Genomic DNA, 19,741 nt, shown 5'->3' with positions numbered 1-19,741 from the left:
ATCTGACTGTCTGTCTAATCTATCATCTCTATCTATCTATCTCTATCTCTATCTCTACTATCTATCTATCTATCTATCTATCTATCTATCTATCTATCTATCTATCTATCTATCTATCTATCTATCTATCTATCCATCCATCCATCTATCTATCTATCTAATCTATCTATCTATCTAATCTATCATCTATCTATATCTATCTCATCTATCTCTATAATCTATCATCTATCATCATCTATATGTCATTTATTTATCTAATTATCTATCATCCATATATGTCATTTATCTAATCTCTCTCTCTATGTCATCTATATATGATCTATATATGTCACCTATCATCTATATATGTTATTTATCTAATATCTATCTATTATTTATCTATCTATCTGTATCATCTGTCTATCTATCTATCTATCTATCTATCCATCCATCCATCCATCCATCCATCTATCTATCTATCTTTAGCACCATTTATCGATCTCTATGCAATCATCAAGAAATCAACCAGAAAATCAGAACACAACATGAAAGAAAGAAAGAAAGAAAGAAAGAAAGAAAGAAAGAAGAAAGAAAGAAAGAAAGAAAGAAAGAAAGAAAGAAAGAAAGAAAGAAAGAAAGAAAGAAAGAAAGAGGACAATGTCCAGACTGCGGTTCAAATTAATTTAATTATATTTTCCTTCTCCTTCAGATGCTCTCTTTCTCTCTCACACACGCCCAGACTCATAAATACAGAATACAGTTGACGCAGTGCAATCAAGCCACTCAAGACAGGAAACAGTTAATGAGATGTACAACCGTTTCAGCAAACCTACCTGACAACATCTGATTTTGTCTTATTTTAAAAAGCAAATGCCTCACCTGGGTAGGTCACCCAAATGAGACAACCTTTGCGAGGCTAGGTTTTAATGAACCAGAGCAATCTTGTGGGAGGCCTCACGGTCGATGGAAAGTTAATTGCATTGTTATTTAGCCTGAGATAGCATTCTGCGGAGATAAGATTTTAAAATGTATTTGTTATGATTTATTTATTAAGGAAATCGTTTCATGCTTTTTTTTCTTCCTTCTTTGAGACAGGATAGCTGCAAGAGCAAAAAAATAATAATAATTACGATTGGAGGGCCATCCGTTTTATCATTTTTAAGAGGAGGGGGCTCAACTCTTCAAGTCTGGTGTCCACTCAAAATAAGAGTCATGGACATCAAGGTGTCACCAAAAATAAGAGTCATGGACATCTAAGGTGTCCATCAAAAATAGAGTTGTGGACATCTGAGGTAGGACCTGGCAGAAAAGAACCATTTTCTTCTGACTGCCCAGATGTTCTGATGTGGTCCAGATATGGTCCCAAGCATAGAAACTTTTTCAGTGACCGGATGTCACTCTTGACTGTTTTTGCGGGAGAGGGAAGTTGAATGGCAAAGGGTCTAGTCCTTGGGTGTTTGAGATGGAAAGCACTTCCATATTTGGCCAACCAGAAGAGGAGATTTTGTGCCCAGCCAACCAGATGTTCTATGCAATGCCACCCCTCTTAACTAGTACCCAAAGCCATGCCAAATTAAAAACCAATCTGCTTTGGCAACCTAATTTACTCCTCCAATTTGTGTGTAAAAATTCTGACGTCAGGGGAAAGAGAAGGAACAGGGTCCATATTCATGGGCCAGGAAGGGTGGAGAAATGTGGAGACCAAGTCTGAGTATATTATGTAAAGAAGGAGATAAAACAAGTTATGGAGCTGACTCAATACAACAATTCTTCTAGCTTGCTTCTTATCTAATTCCTTTGGTATTTATTTCCCACAAATCAAGTTTGCTGGTCCTCTATAAAAGTCATAGGCATCTAATCATCCTCAATCAATCCGATATCGCTTTGCAGACACGGTACGTGCAGGTGAATCTGGTAAGTTCTTCTCTTCTAAGCTGCATCTTTGAATGGAGATGGTCTCTGGTTTGAACGTACCCATTATCTTCAGGTAGTGATTAGAAAGAAAGTATATCCAGATATCTCAGAGAACTTCTATTGGTCAGGAGCACCTAACCTTTGTCAACAAGAGTAGTTTGAGAATCCCAGCTAGACATATTATGGTTTCAACCTCTTTAGAAGGTTCAACTGAAGAACCAAGACTAACCTAGATCCTTTTGCTAAGATCAGATTGTATTTTTCTTCTTTCTTGAACTTCTCCATCTTCAGCTGTCTTCTTATGATATGATTCAATGGATTATATAAATAGAGTGATTCAATAATCAGGTTAAGCGTCCTCATTTTCTGCCTTTCTCAACCAACGGACTAGAGTCAGTTCCTTGTGCTGGGTTGATGGGAGGGTCAAATTTGGTTGAAGACCAGAAGAATTGAAGCTGAGGGCAGGGGAAGCCTTAGTGCTACTGGTTGTAAACCCACAGTTCAGAGAGTGAATTTTATCTGCTATGAGTTATCGTTCCTCAAGTATCTCCATCTTTGACCTCTCAACCTTCTTGTATTTTTACTTGAAGTTCTCCTGGTTGACCTTCAAACTTGGCATGAGGTGAGTTACAGAGACCTTTAAAAATCAGCCACTAAAAACATGTTCTTCTCTGTTAAACCCTAGAAAGATGTCTTCTAAGGACCAACAGCAGAAAAAGCAATGCGGCACCTTCTCAACACCCCAAGAACCTCAGAAACAATGTCTTCCCAAAAACTGTTGTGTTCTGAATCCTCCAGAAACGCATAGTACTTGCTGTCTGTCTCCCAAGCCTTGTACTCCTCCCCAGAAGCCTGGGTGTCTTTCTTGTCATCCTTGTCCTCAAAACCCCAAATCATGCCAGCAATAAGAAGCTGTCACATTATGGAAACATCTACATGGATCACTGCTGGTTGGAGGATGACCCAACGCCTGCATCTGCCACACTTCCATCTCATCTCTTGGCTTCCATCGGTCTCACCTCTTCTGCAATCTTATCTAGAAGGATCTGGGGAGGGGGCTTCCAAAACATCTGAAGATCTTCCAAAAGATCTGCCATTCCCCCCTCCTTTAGCTCTTTTTGTTACTCCTTAATTGTCTAGGCTGATGTATTAATTGTCTAGGCTGAAGCTACTTCTTAATTTATTTGACTGCAATAAACTTTTGCAATATCCATCCTTGGCCCATCTGTGATTTTTCTGAAAAGTTATTTGCGGGGCATGGTGGGTCAATTATAGAGCAGGAGATATCAATAAGGTGCACACATCTCACTTGGGTTTACTGGTGTCACCCTGGTCAAGAAGAACCTTCGAAGGTCAAGAGTAATTCAGTAGGAACTGAAAAGATAATCTGAAATCCAGCATTAGCTGGGTGAAGAACATCTTTGTGAAGCAAAAAGGGGTGATGGTGGAAAGCACCATAGCTTGTTTACCTCCTGGGAAAGGGTAGGTTTGCAACTATTTGGCCTTTTAAAGAAGGAAGGATGGTCCCCTTAAGAGTCTCCATCAGTCTGAAATGGATTCTCTCGCCTAGAAAACCTACATCTTGCAAGGTTGATCTAGAACCCCCAATTCATTATGGACCCATGGTCCTCATCAATCCCCTGTTCTTTGCTTTCCTCCCAACCATTCAACTCCTTTTTATTCTCAGGAGGTAGTGGGTTTGTTTGATCTGAGAATCTAAACAAGGTCATATCTGGTTAATTTGTTATTGAAAACTCCAGGTTCTAGATTAGACCAGGAAATGGAGTACTGTCAAAGAAACTTCCCGAAAGCATCTATGAAGCCACCAAGACTAAACTTCCCCTTACATACTTATTAATTAAACTGGGTTTCTGTTGGTTAATGACCACGATACAGTTATTTGGTCTGATTTGAATGAAGCTGGGTAGCATCCAATGGAAGCATCCAGAGACTCCAAACTCAACTCAATTTTAAATCAGTGAAAACTTACCCAACATTTCTGAAGTCCTCCATGTTAACATGGAAAGCAGATAAACATATGAAGAATTTTTCATAAAGTAGAGAGAGAGCCGACCTCCATCTTGGAGGGCAGAATCTCCTCCTAGCAACAGAAGGTTGAAGGAACTCAACGTTTTATGCTCTGATTGTAACGTAAATGTTATCTAAACGCTCTTGGAATGAAATAGAATTGATCCAAGTCTTTGTTGGGACTTTTGATCCCTCGAGAAAATGGATTGAGGAACATAATGAACTGAAGCCATTGGACAAATGTGTCAAATACCACAAGAAGTTTTATGCAGAGAAAAGCAGATTTTATTGATGACAAAGGACACCTTTGAAGAGCAGATAGTGGGTTATTCAGATAATTTAGCAGGGGTAACATGCAGGCAAAAAGAGGCCATGAGATTCACAAATTCAGCCAATCCCCAGCATTCAGAAGAGACAAGAAATCAAACTCCCTCCCAGAATAGGGTACAATGAGTTAAAAATAGGCTTTAAAATAAATGTGGATTTCCAACCCCCCCAAATAGTTTCTTCTCACTCGTTGGGCGTGGATGCTTCAAACAAGCAATTGCTATAGTCCTTGGTTTCCCAGTCCTATGTTGTCTTTGGAGTCCTTTCAGTTCCTTGAGTTTTCCCTTGGATGGGATGATTCCAAATCACATCCTCTCTTCCTTTCTTCTCTTCCTTCTCTTCCTTCAACTCCTTCTCCTTTGCCTCCTTTTCTCAAACCATGCCCGAACATACCCAATTCTTCCATCGGCAGAAACCTAATGCAGCTCCACCTCATGGGGGCTCTTGAAGGCCTTGAGGTGGCCGGGGGACCTCATGGTTGGCCTCGGAAGGAAATAACAAAAAACAAACAAAAAAGCAAGCAAAAATAGAACTTGGGGTGGAAAATCCAGAAGGTACCCAGGAACAGAGGTCAAGACGTTCGACCGAGGAAAGGGTTTGGCAGAATGAATCTGAGGCTATGGTAGAAGGGGTGAGACGTGACCAATGACTTCTTCTTTAGTAGATCTCAAGGAAGTCACATGGGTATTGTGGCAGGTATTTGGGGTAGCATGGGCGCCCCCAGTAGGGAGGACAGTAGGGTCTCTGGGGGCCACAGGGCAAGGGCCTGGGGTAGACCCATTGAGGTGGGTAACGTTGGCATGGGTAGGAGGGGTAACATGGTCTGGGCCATTGGGGAAGAGGATACAAAGGATAGCATGGAGATGGATATTGAGGTTTAATAGGTGGACAGGGAGGTGGACAGGGAGGTGGACAGGGATATTTGGGGCGGCAGTAGCGAGGTCTGGGGGTAACACATTTATAAGGAGGATATGGCCTGGGGCAATAGGTGCCCCCTTTGGTAGGAATTGTGATATCTTCGCTGGCTTCAAAGAAGGAGGGCTCAGCCTCTTCAAGGAACTCTGGGAACAAGTATTCGTAGTTCATCTTGCAGATCCTAAGAGGGAAAAGAAATGGAGACAGATGAAGCTGGAAAAGATCCACCCTTTGTTTTGCAGAGATCAGGAAGAGCCAACCTTTGGGCGGGGGGGAGGAATTACAAACCAGAACTGACCCGATGGTGGGGAGGAATTTCATTCTTGGTCAAAATACTCGCCAATTGGAATCAAATAGAGATAAGCTCTTGGGGTGATCTGCTTGAAGGAAATAGAGCCAATGGCAAATTGGGACCAAGTGGATTGATTCCTTGAATCCAGTGGCTCATTCAAGTCAATCCCAATGGATTGTTCCAACTGAATCACAAGTTGCTTTCAGGTTTGGGAAGATTCACCAGTTCCTGATAACAAGTGAGAAGTAAAACACCCAACTTGGCTTTAAAAGTTGAGATGCCTTCAAGTTTTGAAGACCTTCCAATCAGGCCAAATGCCAGCATACTCCAGTGCTTTTCCTAACATTTGGTCTAGACGAAGAAGGTTGGGGAACTCAATCTCTCTATACTCTTTTTGTCCAGTTCTTTATTTTTCCAGGTACCAATTTGGATTTTGTGAGATACAGAGAATCCACAATGTCCATTTTGGCAGCCAAGCCCACAGTCTTATCCCCTGAGATGGAAGAGCCTTCTAACTATAGTTCAGTGTAAAATACCAACTACTAGACAAAATAACAAATTGCTACTTTTCATGAAAGGTGGACAAATGAAACAAATGACACCTACAAATTTACTACAAGATGTTGGTTTTTCCCATGCCCACTTGTCTAATGGGCCTTGGAGAGGGAAATAGACAAGAAACATCAGAAGATGATATTGCTTCTAGAAGAAGAAAGATCAGGCCCAAATTTGGCCTCTCAAAAACTTTTTAAAAGCTCTTTTCACACTTCCTTCCCAGAACTTGAAAATCTGAACTATTACAAATTTAGCTGTTAATAACAAGACTTACCTTCAGTTGATTCTTGGGTATATGCTCACAAACACCAAAACATGGGAAGATGTTTGGTTGACAACCAAACCAACATACAAAGTTTCTTTCCACTTAATGATCCATGATTGTCACTCCAAAATTAATGTCCTAAATCTCCTAGAACAGGGCTGCTCAAAGCCCTGGTCAAGAGCCAAGTCTTTAGTGATGGAGTTAAATTTTCTGGGTTCATGATCTCTCTCAAGATCTCTTCAGAAGATCTTCAACTTCTCACCCAACCATCGCTGTCCATCGAGCACAGCTGCAAAATCCCTGCTTTAGAACATCTCCATGTCCACAAAATATGAACACATATGGAGAACGAGACTGATGCCCAGATATAAAAAGTGGACTTACCTTCTAACCTTCCCAAGTTGAAAGAAAGACAAGTCTGGTGCTTTGAAACTCAACCACAAGGCGTTCGCTTATATACTCTTCTTCCAGCGTCATGGTGATACCACACAATGCGGAAAAAAAAAGTCCAATCCCACAGATTTTCCTGGAACAGTACTCCTCAAGTTATCATTAAAAAATGTTGTTTAAATGCTGCTGGCAACAGACAAATTAAAAGGAACCCGTTCTTCTGACTCCGGAGGAGGAAAAAATAGAGAAAAACAACATTTATCTCCTGATCTATTAATTTGTTACTTTGTTGATTCAGTATCTGAAGGATGCCACAAAGGAATGTAGACTTCTGCCCACATAGTGGGATAGTGACACCCCTTCCCCAATTTTCAAATTTTGGGATTCCAAGAAGAAGACCCGAGATAGTTCTCAACTCTTCCCAAAGTTTGGTCTCTGTTCATTTCGGAAAGGTCCACATTTTCCCAACGTTCTACAATTTTGCCCTAAACGTGTCCTACACCTTCTTCAAACCAGACCATTTTCTTAGGAGGAAAAAAGAAAGAAAAAAGAAAAAGACTTTGTTCAATTTGGAAAAAAATGCCCGTTTCACCATTAGAGTCATAAGAATCTGACCAAAAATATTTAGTTTATTTATTTAAGAGGAAAGGAGCTCACAAATCACATTAAGTTCAACACCTTGAAGCTGATTACTATGAGCAGGTTCCATTAAGATGGAAATCCATACACATTTTTTTTGCCTCTTGATTGTTTAAGTGGTTAAGTGACACATGGGATGGGTGCTGTAGTTGTAGGGTGACGTATTAATTAAGTATCACTGATGACCCGACTAAATTCTCAGGAACACTCTGACAAAGAGGACTGGAATCTTGCATTTCTCCATTTAATATTTATTATTGAATACCTTTGTGGCTTCACATTCAGGTGTTCTGAGACATGCAATTATGGAGCGCTTCCTGTCTCAGCTGGTTTTGGAAAACTTTGACTCACAACATGGAAGATCACAACAATAGATTCGGTCCAATTAAAAAATAATGGGCCAAAGGAAAGAAACCTAGAGAGAAGATCCTTTCTAAGACTGCTAGAATCCTGGAGGCAAAATAAATGTTTGTTTCTCGCATTCAAACTTTCTTCAAACTCATTCTAATTCAGTGTAATTTCCCCCCTTCTTCTATTGTTTTTCTCCTTTACATCAGTTGGATAAAATAATCCATCGCATAGATTTTTTTTGAGTTCTGTGTTTTTGATAGCTATCCTTTTCCCTCCGAGCATTCCCCTGAAAAGGGTTAACATTATAAAGAGGTGTTTATTTTGTGTAATTTTACTGTATTTTATGTCTACTTTATATCTACTTTTCAGATTGATTCGTTAAAGGTTTATGCATTTTTACGGCAGCGTTATCTGACCTCGGGACTCGTAATAAAATTTTTCATTTGATTTGATTAAGAGGATCACCAAAACTATAAAACTGTTGTGTTATTTGATAACAGCTAGGAAATATTGCTGTGCGTTTGTAATTAAAGGATGATGGAACATTTATGACAAGATAGTATCTAATAAGCTTGAATTGTTCCTGGGTGAGTTGCCATTCACCCCTGTTTTACTAACGGTAAGGAAAGCTGGAAACGCAACAATGGAGGTTTTTAAGAAGAGATTCGACAATGTTTTGTCTGGAATGGTACCCTTCAGCCGTGTGCAAACCTTACCTTGAGTAGAGCCACACAAGCTGGAACTGGAAGGTAAGGCCAATGGCGGGGGAGGAAAATCCGTCCCGGGGTGGCTTGCTGACGTTGGTGGGAAAGTTGTTCCCATGTTCCAGAGCTGCAGTAGTCATAGGATTGGCCCTTTGGTCATCCTGGAGCAACTCTTCCAGTCCATGGCAGGCCGGTGCACCCGGGTGGAGGAGCAGCTGCTCCGGGACGACCAAAAGGCCAATCCTGTGACTACTGCAGCTCTGGAATATGGGACCAACTTTCCCACCAATGTCAGCAAGCCACCTTCAGTCAAAATTCATATTAGTGGTCTGCGGGATTAAAATTATGAGTTTGGTGGTCCTTGAGGTCCAAAAGGTTGGTAACCTCTGGACTAGAAGATGTCCATAGTCTCTTCCAACTCTGTTATTCTGTATTCTGACATGGAAGTGGTCTTCCACTACTGGAGGGGCTGCCCCAAAGAAGAAGAGGGTCAAGCTATCCTCCAAAGCACCTGAAGGCAGGACAAGAAGCAACATATGAAAATTAATCAAGTAGAGAAGCAACCTGGAATTAAGGAGGAGTTTACTGACAGTGAGAACAATTAATCAGTGGAACGACTTGACTCCAAAAGTTTGAGGGTCCCATGAACCAAATTCTTGTGGATGGTTACTTTGTTTTGGGATTTTCCTGGAAGTGGTGACCACCAATGGTGCTATGGACCACCTTGGCAGTGTCTGTCCATTTTGACCCCAGAGGTTGAGAAGAACGATCTGGAGGTCATTATAGAACACAGAATCCGAGATGAGATGTAATTGCTCAAATCTCCCTTATCAAAAGGGGGTGAAAGTGAATTCCTTCCTGTGGGGCCTGGTCCAAACCATCTCAAGATGAATACAAGGCACCAAGAAGCTAATTCTTTACATTTTAAGTCAACTGAACACACCTATGTCAACTGCCCACACTTAGCATACAGCCCAAATGTTGAGGTTGCAAAAACATATGTTTTCAAGGGGGTGGATTAAATAGGATTACATCCTACAACCACAACCCAGGTGTGGAGTGGATTCTGCTGTGAATGAGCACCCTTGAGTGACCCTTTGACAACCTGTTCAGGAGAACCCCAACACGTTCAGATGACCAGTTGTCTGAACATTTGTGCAGGGGGGTATTAGTATATCTGAACGATATACTGATATATACGGAGACGTTTGAACATCATGTACAGCTGGTAAGACAGGTGCTTGAGAAACCCCTGGGAGCACAGCTGTACGTCAAATTATCAAAGTCTCTTTTTCAAACAATGTGTTTCTTGCAGAATCATTCCAGAACGAAAGGGTTGAAGATAACACCCTGTTCTTATCCTGATTTCCTGTAAGCCTCAAACAAGTTTCTTAAAATCTCTTTATCATGTAATCCTCGCCCGCCCTTTTGTTTTAGTTCTGCTAAGCCATCAAATGTTCTCCTCTTAATGAACAGTTTAGAGGTTTGACTTCTGTTTAATCCTGTCCCTGTCACCAACCGAGCCTCACCCAACCCTCAACCTCTTTGGGTCAGGCAGAAGACACGTTTTGGGGGTTCATTAGGAACATGAGAAGGTCCCACATAATTGAGCAATTTGTGACACTTAAAAAGGCAGTGTGGCATTTCCCCCCTTCCCTCCTCTCTCTCTTTTCCTTTAAAAAACAAAACAAAACACAATGCTTATTGAAAAATATATTAGCCAGAGCAAAACTATGAAAAGAGAAAAGTTAGAGGAAGGGAAAAAAGATAAAAGAAAAAGTAAGGAAAACAGCTAACAAAGAAACGGATAATTAAAGAAGTGACAAAGAACGCCTTTGCAGCAGTTACGAATTTTAATTTAAATCCTCTGTTGTGGGTACTTCAGTATTTCTCCTTTGTGGTGCGCACGTGGTGCTCCTTTGCTGACATGTCAAGATTTTTCCCTCAGATGTCAAACAATGGGAAACAGGGATCTCCCAGTTTAACCAAATGCTTAGTTTATTTTAATCTAGTTTAGCTCAATGTTTAATTTAGTTTCATCCAGTTTAGTTTAATTTAATTTAGCTTAATCTAGTTTAGCTCAATCTGGTTTAGTTTCATCCAGTTTAGTTTAATTTAGTTTAATTTAATCTAGTTTAGCTCAAGCTGGTTTAGTTTTATTTAGTTTAGCTCAGTGTAGTTTAGTTTCATCCGGTTTAGTTTTATTTAGTTTAGCTCAGTGCAGTTTAGTTTCATCCGGTTTAGTTTAATTTAGTTTAGTTTAAACTAGTTTAGCTCAAGCTGGTTTAGTTTAATTTAGTTTAGCTCAATGCAGTTTAGTTTCATCCGGTTTAGTTTAATTTAGTTTAATCTAGTTTAGCTCAATATAATTTAGCATAATCCAATTTAGTTTAATTTAGTTTAGATTATTTCAGTTTATTGATCCATCCATTGGTATCACAACCACCCCAATTTTTGACTGTACAAGCCTGACATTCTTCTCCTCCCTCGTGCTCTTAATTTGTCTCTTCTCCATGACATTTCTTCAACACAATAACCAAATAATAAGAATTGGAAGAGACATTGGATGTCTTCTAGTCCAAACCTTTGCTTAAACAAAAGACCCTATGCCATTTCAGACAACTGGCTGTCCAGTTTCTTTTGGAAAACCTCTAGTGATGGAGAAACCCACAACCTCTGGACACAATCTGCTCCATGGATTAATGATTCTCATTGTCAGTAAATTACTCCTTAGTTCTAGGTTGCTTCTCTCCTTGATTCGTTTCCATCCGTTGCTTCTTGTCTTGCCTTCAGGTGCTTTGGAAAATAAGTTGGCTTCCTCTTCTTTGTGGCAGTCCTTCAAATATTCTTGTCCGGAAATGTCTCTCAGTTGTCTTCAAAATGCGTTTATTCCCCGTTTTCCTTGGGCAATTTGCAAATCAGCTAATTGACTTGGATCAGATTCCTTTGAGAATCGCACTTTTCAGCGGCTGATAGGGAGAGCGAAGATCAGGTCTTGTAACGTTCCAGGGATTGACTTCAAAGTAAGCTCAGGTGACCAAGAGCCCTCAAGACAGGGAGATCTCCATTCAATTACAAAGAAAAGGTATTGGAATAATTATTTCCAACTAGCAATTTAAACATTATGTAGGTGTAACATCCTGAAGTCATCTCGGGGGGAAAAAAAACCCCATCACCGCAAGTTCTTCACACTTAAGATGCTTCCTTTCTGGCACTCATTTTCAACCAACTGGTATAAAAAGAGGTTCTGGGTTGTGGATGGTGTTTCTTCTCAACTTGGCGATTGGCACTGATTTAGGTAAGCCCAAAGTGTGTTGATTTTGATCATCACTGGATGAAATTATGGGTTCTAGGAAACTGTCGGGATGGTCCTGCATCTTCTTTTAATCCATCTTTAGGATGGACAGTTACATTTGAGAAGATTGCTAATGGTGACCTGTAATTGTTTGCTACCAAGAAAATTCTCCAGTAGGTAAATGTATTTCTTATTGAATGATGTTTCTTGAGGCTATTCTTGCTGGTTCTGAAGTGGATTTAAATGGAAATCCCACCAGACAGAAGATGAAAGGGAAAAGGACAAGACACGATGTCCCAGATCAATATTTTCAGGAGAACAGGTCCCTTAAGGGTGGAAAGAAATCTAAGGTCACTGTTTTGAGAAGAGTTGAAATGAATCCTGGAGTAACAAGCAGATTTGTTCTTATCAAAGCAGAGCTGAAGTTCTGGAGATGAAAACTTCTGGCTGGGTTCAGATCTTTAGATAATATTTCTCATCAACTTGATGTCCTTTTAAGCTACCTTCATGAGTGTCTGAGGTCTTTTGAGGATGTGCCAACCAGGAATGATGTTTCTTCTACTTATTTTCACAGATTGGTCTTTCTTTTAAAAGAAAAGGATAATGTCTTATCCATACCAGCAGTGCAAGCAGCCTTGCCTTCCACCACCCGTCTGCGGAAAGGGATGCGCTACACAATGCAAAGTGTGTGTGCCGGCCTGTCCTTGTGATGTGCCCATCTGTGCAACCCCGAGTGTTAAAGTTGTCGGGGAGGCCTGCGTCCCTGTTTGCCCTCCCCCATGTGCTCCGAAGTGCGCAGGACCAGCTGTTGACAGCATCTGTGTCAAACCGCAGGGAGTTTGTCCATGTGATTGCAAGTGCCCTGACCCGTGCTGTAAATAAAGGCTGTTGAAAAAGTCCCCATGATGAAAAAGCATCCCATAATAGCTCAATATGGACCTCCTCCCTCACCTTTTCTGTCCTCTTCGTGTACTTGGTTTAGGGGAACATTTCTTTGAAGTTTCCAGATGTTTGAGCATCCCTCAATTCTTCCAAGTTTCCAGATGTTCGAGCATCTCTCAATTCTTCCAAGTTTCCAGATATTCAGGCATCCACCAATTCTTCCAAGTTTCCAGGTGTTCGAGCACCTTCAATTCTTCCAAGTCTCCAGATGTTTGAGCATCTCTCAATTCTTCCAAGTCTCCAGATGTTTGAGCATCTCTCAATTCTTCCAAGTTTCCAGGTGTTCGAGCACCTTCAATTCTTCCAAGTTTCCAGATGTTCAGGTATCTCTCAATTCTTCCAAGTTTCCAGATGTTCAAGACCTCTCAATTCTTCCAAGTCTCCAGATGTTTGAGCTTCTCTCATTTCAATGGCTGTCTCCTTTCCTTAAATTGTGTAAGTTTCCGGGATTTTCTGTTGCAGTAGGCAGGGATGCCTTTGGCAAAGGAACCAAAAGCGATGTAAGAAAAAGAGACTTCAAAGAGCAAAATGCCCAAATCTTGGGTTTGTAAGAAATAAAGACTTTATCTTGTGGCATTATCTGATCTCTGAAGAGTTGTGTTATTTTTGTGATGCATTCCTACCTTACAAAATGTGGCGGCGGTGTGCAAAAAAAAAAAAAAGGAATAATGAATGCATTTCAGTTCATCTCATTAAAATGCAAAGCCAGACTCTTCCCTGGTTCAAGGTTAGTTTTTTTTTTTTACACTTGTGTCAGAAGCACCGAGGTCCTTCCAGGTTGAAAGACATCATCATTGCCAAGGGAGCACCCAGTTGGGTGGGTGGGGGTCCTTTCACATCCCTGGCGGGAGTTGGAGCAAAGGCCAGGAGCTCAACCCTCTCGGGTACTCAAACAGGGGCTTGCTAACTTCCTGCCCAGCGTCCCTACCACTCGAGTCCTCGCATTCCCTACGTTAACCGTTAATTTCTAATTATCCTTCTAGGATCTTAATCAGCAACACAATGAGTTGCCCTTGACAATTTGGGCTTCTTCGGGGGTCAGATGTGCGCCCTGAAATTGAAGAACGAAACGAAGACGATGCCCCTCCCAATCCAATCCACTCCGATTTGATTTGATAATTCAGGCCCATCATTTGGTTTGATTCGGATGTTGAAATCAAAAAAGGTGTTACTTTAATCTGGATTTCTCAACTGGTTTAGAAGAAGAAAATCAACTCCGGATATGAAATTCACACTGTTGACGAGAATTGATGGGTTGATTGAGTTGGGAAAATGAATCTGATGCGAAGATAGGATCGAACTAAGCCTATTATTATACTATACACCCATTATTATACTATTGAACTACGCCACCTACGGTTGGACTTAAGCGTAGTACACAAAATTGTCTGCTACAATGTCCTACCAGTCAATGACTACTTCAGCTTCAACCACAACAATACAAGAGCACACAACAGATACAAACTCCAAACTTTGATTGCAGGAAGTACGACTTTAGCAACAGAGTGGTCAATGCCTGGAATGCACTCCCTGACTCTGTTGTTACATCCTCTAACCCCACAAAACTTTAACCTCAAACTAACCACTATTGACCTCACCCCCATTCCTAAAGAGGTCTGTAAGGGGCGTGCATGTACCATCGTGCCTACTGTCCTTGTCCTATTTTTCACATTTATTTGTACCTATTTCCTGCATTCTTACTCATGTTTATACTTACACCTATTATCTTGTAAGCGATTGACAAATCAAATCGATAAATAAAATAAAAAATAAAATAAGGAAGGAAGGAAGGGGGGAGGAAGGAGGAAGGAAGGAAGGAGAGAAAAGAATGGAGGGAGGAGAGAAAAGAAGGGAGGGAGCAGGAGGAAGGAAGGAAGGAAAGGAAGGGAGAGAATACACATTCCTAAGAGATCTGTAAGGAGCGTGCATAAGTGCACCATCGTGCCTACCCTCCCTGTCTTATTGTCCCCATTGATTCGTATCTATTTCCTGTATTCTTACTCATGTTTATACTTACTTATCTTGTAAGTGATTGACATATTAAATAAATCAAATCAAATAAATAAATCCAACAAAATCTGTTAGCAAATTCTTTCTCTGGCACAATTCACTATTCTCTTTTTTTCATGGCACTTTTTAATCCCCTGAGACTTCATAAAATACATCCAAATAATTACAATTAACCCAATTTACACCCTTTTTGCCATGGATGCGAAGCAAATCACCTCAGCTATTAAGTGAATCACACCATTGTTAAAGGAATCTGGCTTCCCCCCATTCTTGGAAGCCAGCTGGGAAGGCCCCTAATGACAATCCACGTGACCCAGACGACCGTCATAAATAAGGGCAGGTTGCCAAGCAGCCGAATGTTGATCACATGACCAGGGGTTGCTGAAACGGTCATAAATACAAGTCACTTTTTGGGTGGTAACTTCAAACAGTCGCGATCTACCTGTTTATATGTGAATTTCGTGCAAATTCCAGTCAACTCCTGTGACTCTGTGGATGTTTATGAAAAAAATTAAAGTTTAGCTTACAGTGGTGGGAATTCCAGAAAGTTGCCCATTCAAACTCGACCCCGGACTGACCCTGCTTAGCTTCTGAACCCAACAAACAGGCCAGGCTACCACCTGCTAAAGCCAGGACTTGTGGGAAAAAAAATGCAACTGTTAAAAAGATCTTTTTCAGGCTTGAGAAAAGCGTAAATTCCCACCTTAATTCTGCCAGGTTTTAGAGACTCTGATACCCATTATTATTATTATTTTAAAAATTCATATATTATTCCCAGGGAGAGAGAGCAGGAAGCCACCTGAAGGAAACGGGGCGTTTGCTAAAATCACGCTGACAGATTTTCTTTCTTTCTTTTTCTGATGATGGTGGGGAAAAAACAAACAAACCAGGTTGCTGGGATCCACCTTCATGATGAGATTTGTCCAAACATGTTTTAGCTTTTTTTTTTTTTTAGCAGAGGGTTAAAAGTTGGCAGCTGTCTGGAATATCAGAGGAAGGAAAAAAACAAAACCCATGTTTCCATTCATTGAAATATCTTTCTTTATTGTACTATTTTCAAGAACTCCTAGAGTTTCTTAAGGTCGGGGGGCACCTTGAAGTTCTTCTAGTCCATCCCTTAAGTTATTTTACTGTGAGCAGACTTGAAAGTTACCTTGATTGGAGAAGCAACCTCGGTGACTGAAGAAAGACGAACCTCTATTATTTTATTATTTTAGTTTATTAAGCATTAATAAATGTAAAGAAGAGAAAATTAATACAATTGATATATATATATATATATATAAAGAAAGAAAGATGAACCTGAGGTATTTTAATCCCAGGTAGTCCTTGATGTCCAACAACTGAGCTCAAAACGGATGCTGCTAAGTGAGAAACTGAGTTTTGCTCCATTTTAAGACATTCCTGGTCACCTTTGTTCACGGAATCGCCATGGTTGTTCAATTAGTCATACGGTTGTTAAGTGAATCTGGCTTCCCCGTTGTCAGAAGGTCAAAAAATAGGGGATCGTGAGACCCCGAGGATGCTGTAACTGTCATAAACGTGAATCAGTTGTCCAGCATACAAAGATAAACCACGTGATGACAGGGATTCTGCAAATGGTCGTAAGTGCGGAACATGATCATAGGCTCCTTTTCCCCCCCAGGGCCGTTGTAACTTTGAACTGTTGCAAGTTGAGGACTCCCTGTGCAAAAATAAATCAATAAATGGAACCTCTACATACTGGGGCCGTGTACCCTAGAGCCAGGAGTTCAACCCAGAGGAGGGGAAGAACGTTCTTGAAGCTTGACATGAGGTTGTAAATTTAAGTTATTTGTGGGAGCAGCGTTTTCATTTCCCGTATCCACCCAAGCTTCTTTCCTTCCTTCACTGCACAACAAGCTCCGTCAAAGCAGGAAAACCAGGTTTGTCAAACCTGCCGCCGCTTTAAACCTCGGTTCCACGTGCTGAGAAAGCCACCCATTTGATCAGAAGTCAAATGTAAGGCAGCATCGCAAAGCCAGAACTGAGAATCGTGTGCCCCAAACCCCTTAGTTAAACTTTCCCCTCCCTTAACTGCCTCCTGACCCCGAGATCCCCTGCTCCCCCAGGAGCGAATTGGGCTCAAGCAAGATGTTTTCAGAAAGGGTCACTTGAAGCCAGTAGTGGGATCAAGGGTGGGACGCTACCGGTTCGGCCTGGTTCTATACAACCGGTAGCTCCGTAGAGCAGCTGACACCAAGCCGGTTTGCTGCAACGACTTTCTGGTCGTCTGTTTGGCCCACCTGCCTGTCTGGGCTCTTGGCTATCCTTTATTTCCTGCTTTTTCAAGCTCAGCTGTTTTGCGCGGCCCATCTGAAGTTGAAAAAGCAGGAAAAAGCAGAGGCTTTTCGAACGCTGCGCAACCGCTGCGCAAAATGCACCAAATGCACTCTCACCGAACCGGTTGTTAACACCGGTTGAATCCCACCCCTGAGTGGGATCCTACCTTAGTCGCTACCAGTTCAGTGGGCGATTATGCATGCACATGTGAGTGCCCCTAACAAACCAATCAGCTGTGAGGATGAAGAAATGAAAAACTAGGAGTGACCCTCCCACCTTCCCATGTGCTGTTTGGTCTTTTATCCTCTCAGCTGATCAGAGCCTTTTTTTTTTTACTACCAGTTTGACCCTAATGATTTTTACTACCGGTTTACTACCGGTTGTCGAACCGGTAGCATACCACCATTGCTTGAAGTGTAGGTTGGTACTATGCAGCTGCTTTCTTCTCCCAGCTGGGTGACCTTGAGGCAGCTTCTTGGGGACATACAACCGTTACTTTCACTTTCCCCTTAAGCATCCGCCCTCCCCAGTGTTCAAGGTAGACTGTCACCACATGGTAGCGGGGCACAAGCAAGCGTAAAGGTGGCAGCTGACAATGCTTGTTGTACGTCAGCTCTCCCAAGCCCTCCCTGTTTCCAACCAACCAAGTCAACATGAGAGACTCCAGGGTGCTTGGAGAAAGATTTATTGACAACTGGCCTTGTTGGGACCATATAGAAAAGCAAACAGGTTGCACAGCATGACAGAGAAGGTAGAGGACAAGTCCAGGCTCTTGGAGCAGGTTGGAGAACATAATGCGAGGCTGGCTGGAAAGCTTGGCATCGAATCAGATGAACCAGAAGAGTAGAGAGGCAAGTGAAGGTCGAGGATGCCAGAGAGAAGATTGGAGACTTCCAAAGTCCATTTATGGTAGCTTGGTTCCTCTGGAGTGATGAGTAGGCTAAGCACCCTTAGCACAGGCTGGATCTTTGGTGGTCAGATTGGCAGTGCCCAGTGTGTTCTGCACCTTCAGCGGATCCTTAGTACTTGCCCTTGGAGCCTTTGCACTGGTCCACGTGGGATCCCTTAACCTGACCTCCACTTGATCCCTTGCCCTGGTGGACATCGGAGCTCCCGCACTGGTCCACGGGGGATCCTTTGCACTGGCCCCCACTTGATCCCTTGCCCTGGCTCGCAGGTGAGCAGCCGCACTGATCCACGGGGGATCCCTTGCACTGGCCTCCACTTGATCCCTTGCCCTGGCTCACAGGTGAGCAGCCGCACTGATCCACGGGGGATCCCTTGCAGTGGCCTCCACTTGATCCCTTGCCCTGGCTCACAGGTGAGCAGCCGCACTGATCCACGGGGATCCCTTGCAGTGGCCTCCACTTGATCCCTTGCCCTGGCTCACAGGTGAGCAGCCGCACTGATCCACGGGGGATCCCTTGCAGTGGCCTCCACTTGATCCCTGGCACTGGCTGATGCCAGATCCCTGGCTCTGGCCCAGATCAGTTTGATGGCTCTGGACAAACCCCGAGGATTGAATCTGGGTCACCCCTGATCCCTGCATCTGGCTCACACTGCTTCCCTGCATCTGGCTCACACCGCTTCCCTGCATCTGGCTCACACCGCTTCCGTGCATCTGGCTCATACCAGATGACTGGACCTGGGCCACTCCCGAGCTCTGGCTTTGGGATGGTGCCGAATCCTGGCACTGGCTCTGTTGCACAGCTGGTCCTTTGCATTGGTTGGTGGTCTGGCCCATTGGGGGGAATCCTTGAGGCTGCTTGCTCTGCTGCATTGTAGAGTTGGTTTTTTGTGGGGTGGTCTGGAAGAAAAGAAAAAGCCCATGGAAATCTCTTCCTCAATCACCAAAACTGGCCCTGGGGATCCTTCAGAAGAATAAAACTAATGATCTCCAGTGGAAGGATCTCTCCATCTTCAGGAGAAGACATGTCTTCCCCCAACATCCATGCTTTTCCTCTCCTTTTTCCCCCTCCTTACAACCTCCCTTCTTACAAAATTCAAAGGAAAGCTATGTTTGGTTCCCTATCCTGGTCCACCAGAGCCAAAAAGAGAGGTCAGGCTCCTTCCTTCTGTGCCAAACCCGAGGAAGATCCACCACTTTGCCCGCTGCTCAAGAGACAACCATCCCGAAGTCAACTTACCCAAAGACGAAGTGTGAACTCTGTTCAGGCAGGAGGAGAGGAACGCTTGTTGGATCCAGAGCCGCATCTGGTCTTTTTATACCCATTGAGGTCCTTCTACTTCTAACCTACCCAGGAAGTCAACGTGAGTGACTGAAGACTCATGCAGCTTCAACACCCCTCTTGTCATCAAGAGATCTTCCTCAAATGGACTTGTGTGATTTTTAGCTCTTTTTCTTCAGTAATTAAACACCCTGTTTTGAAAACATGTCCGACTTAATGAGGGTGTGCAATTTTCCTTCAGAGAGTGACGAGTTTGAGTGATGAAGTCAAATGTGATGGCCACCATCACTGAGGTCTTCTAACTCAACTATTTCCTCTTTGGTCTTCTTATATATCATCAATCCAGGACCATTTTTTCAGTCTTCATCTCCTGAGATGGTCAAACTCTGTTAAGAGTGAATGCTGGGTGATTTTTGAAATTCACATGTTGGTCAAAATATCCTTCTGCAAGACTGTCCTTCCTTGACCAGGATTTTTGGGGGAAGAAGAGGGGGCGGAGGTTAAAGAGTGATCTGAAAATACTTTGGCAAAATATCAAAAATGTTTGGGAGAGGAAGAAGAAGAAGTAGTAGGTGATGAAGAGGAGGAGGAAGAAGAAGAAGACAAAGAGGGAAATAACAATGACATTACTTGGATAAATGCTAA

General features: G+C 42.4%; 2 long non-coding RNA genes across 2 annotated transcripts; both read right to left on the bottom strand.

The window, feature by feature from the left end:
* Positions 1-4,183: 4,183 nt before the first annotated feature.
* Positions 4,184-6,747, bottom strand: LOC148129556 (uncharacterized). The gene is made up of 2 exons (XR_015745372.1): positions 6,660-6,747; positions 4,184-5,344 (listed from the first exon to the last, which is right to left on the bottom strand). It is a non-coding gene; the product is annotated as an uncharacterized LOC148129556 (long non-coding RNA).
* An 11,220-nt stretch (positions 6,748-17,967) lies between these two features.
* On the bottom strand, positions 17,968-19,113 carry LOC148129555 (uncharacterized). Its single transcript, XR_015745300.1, has 3 exons — positions 19,055-19,113; positions 18,516-18,714; positions 17,968-18,443 (listed from the first exon to the last, which is right to left on the bottom strand). It is a non-coding gene; the product is annotated as an uncharacterized LOC148129555 (long non-coding RNA).
* Positions 19,114-19,741: the final 628 nt, after the last annotated feature.

Source organism: Notechis scutatus, chromosome 14 (genome assembly GCF_049901735.1).
Source record: "Notechis scutatus isolate UNSWTSFEM ecotype Mainland chromosome 14, rNotScu1.2, whole genome shotgun sequence".
In the NCBI taxonomy this organism is placed as follows: Eukaryota; Metazoa; Chordata; class Lepidosauria; order Squamata; family Elapidae; genus Notechis; species Notechis scutatus.
The sequence above is the reverse complement of the archived record's forward strand: the minus strand, read 5'-3'. Positions and strand labels throughout refer to the sequence as shown.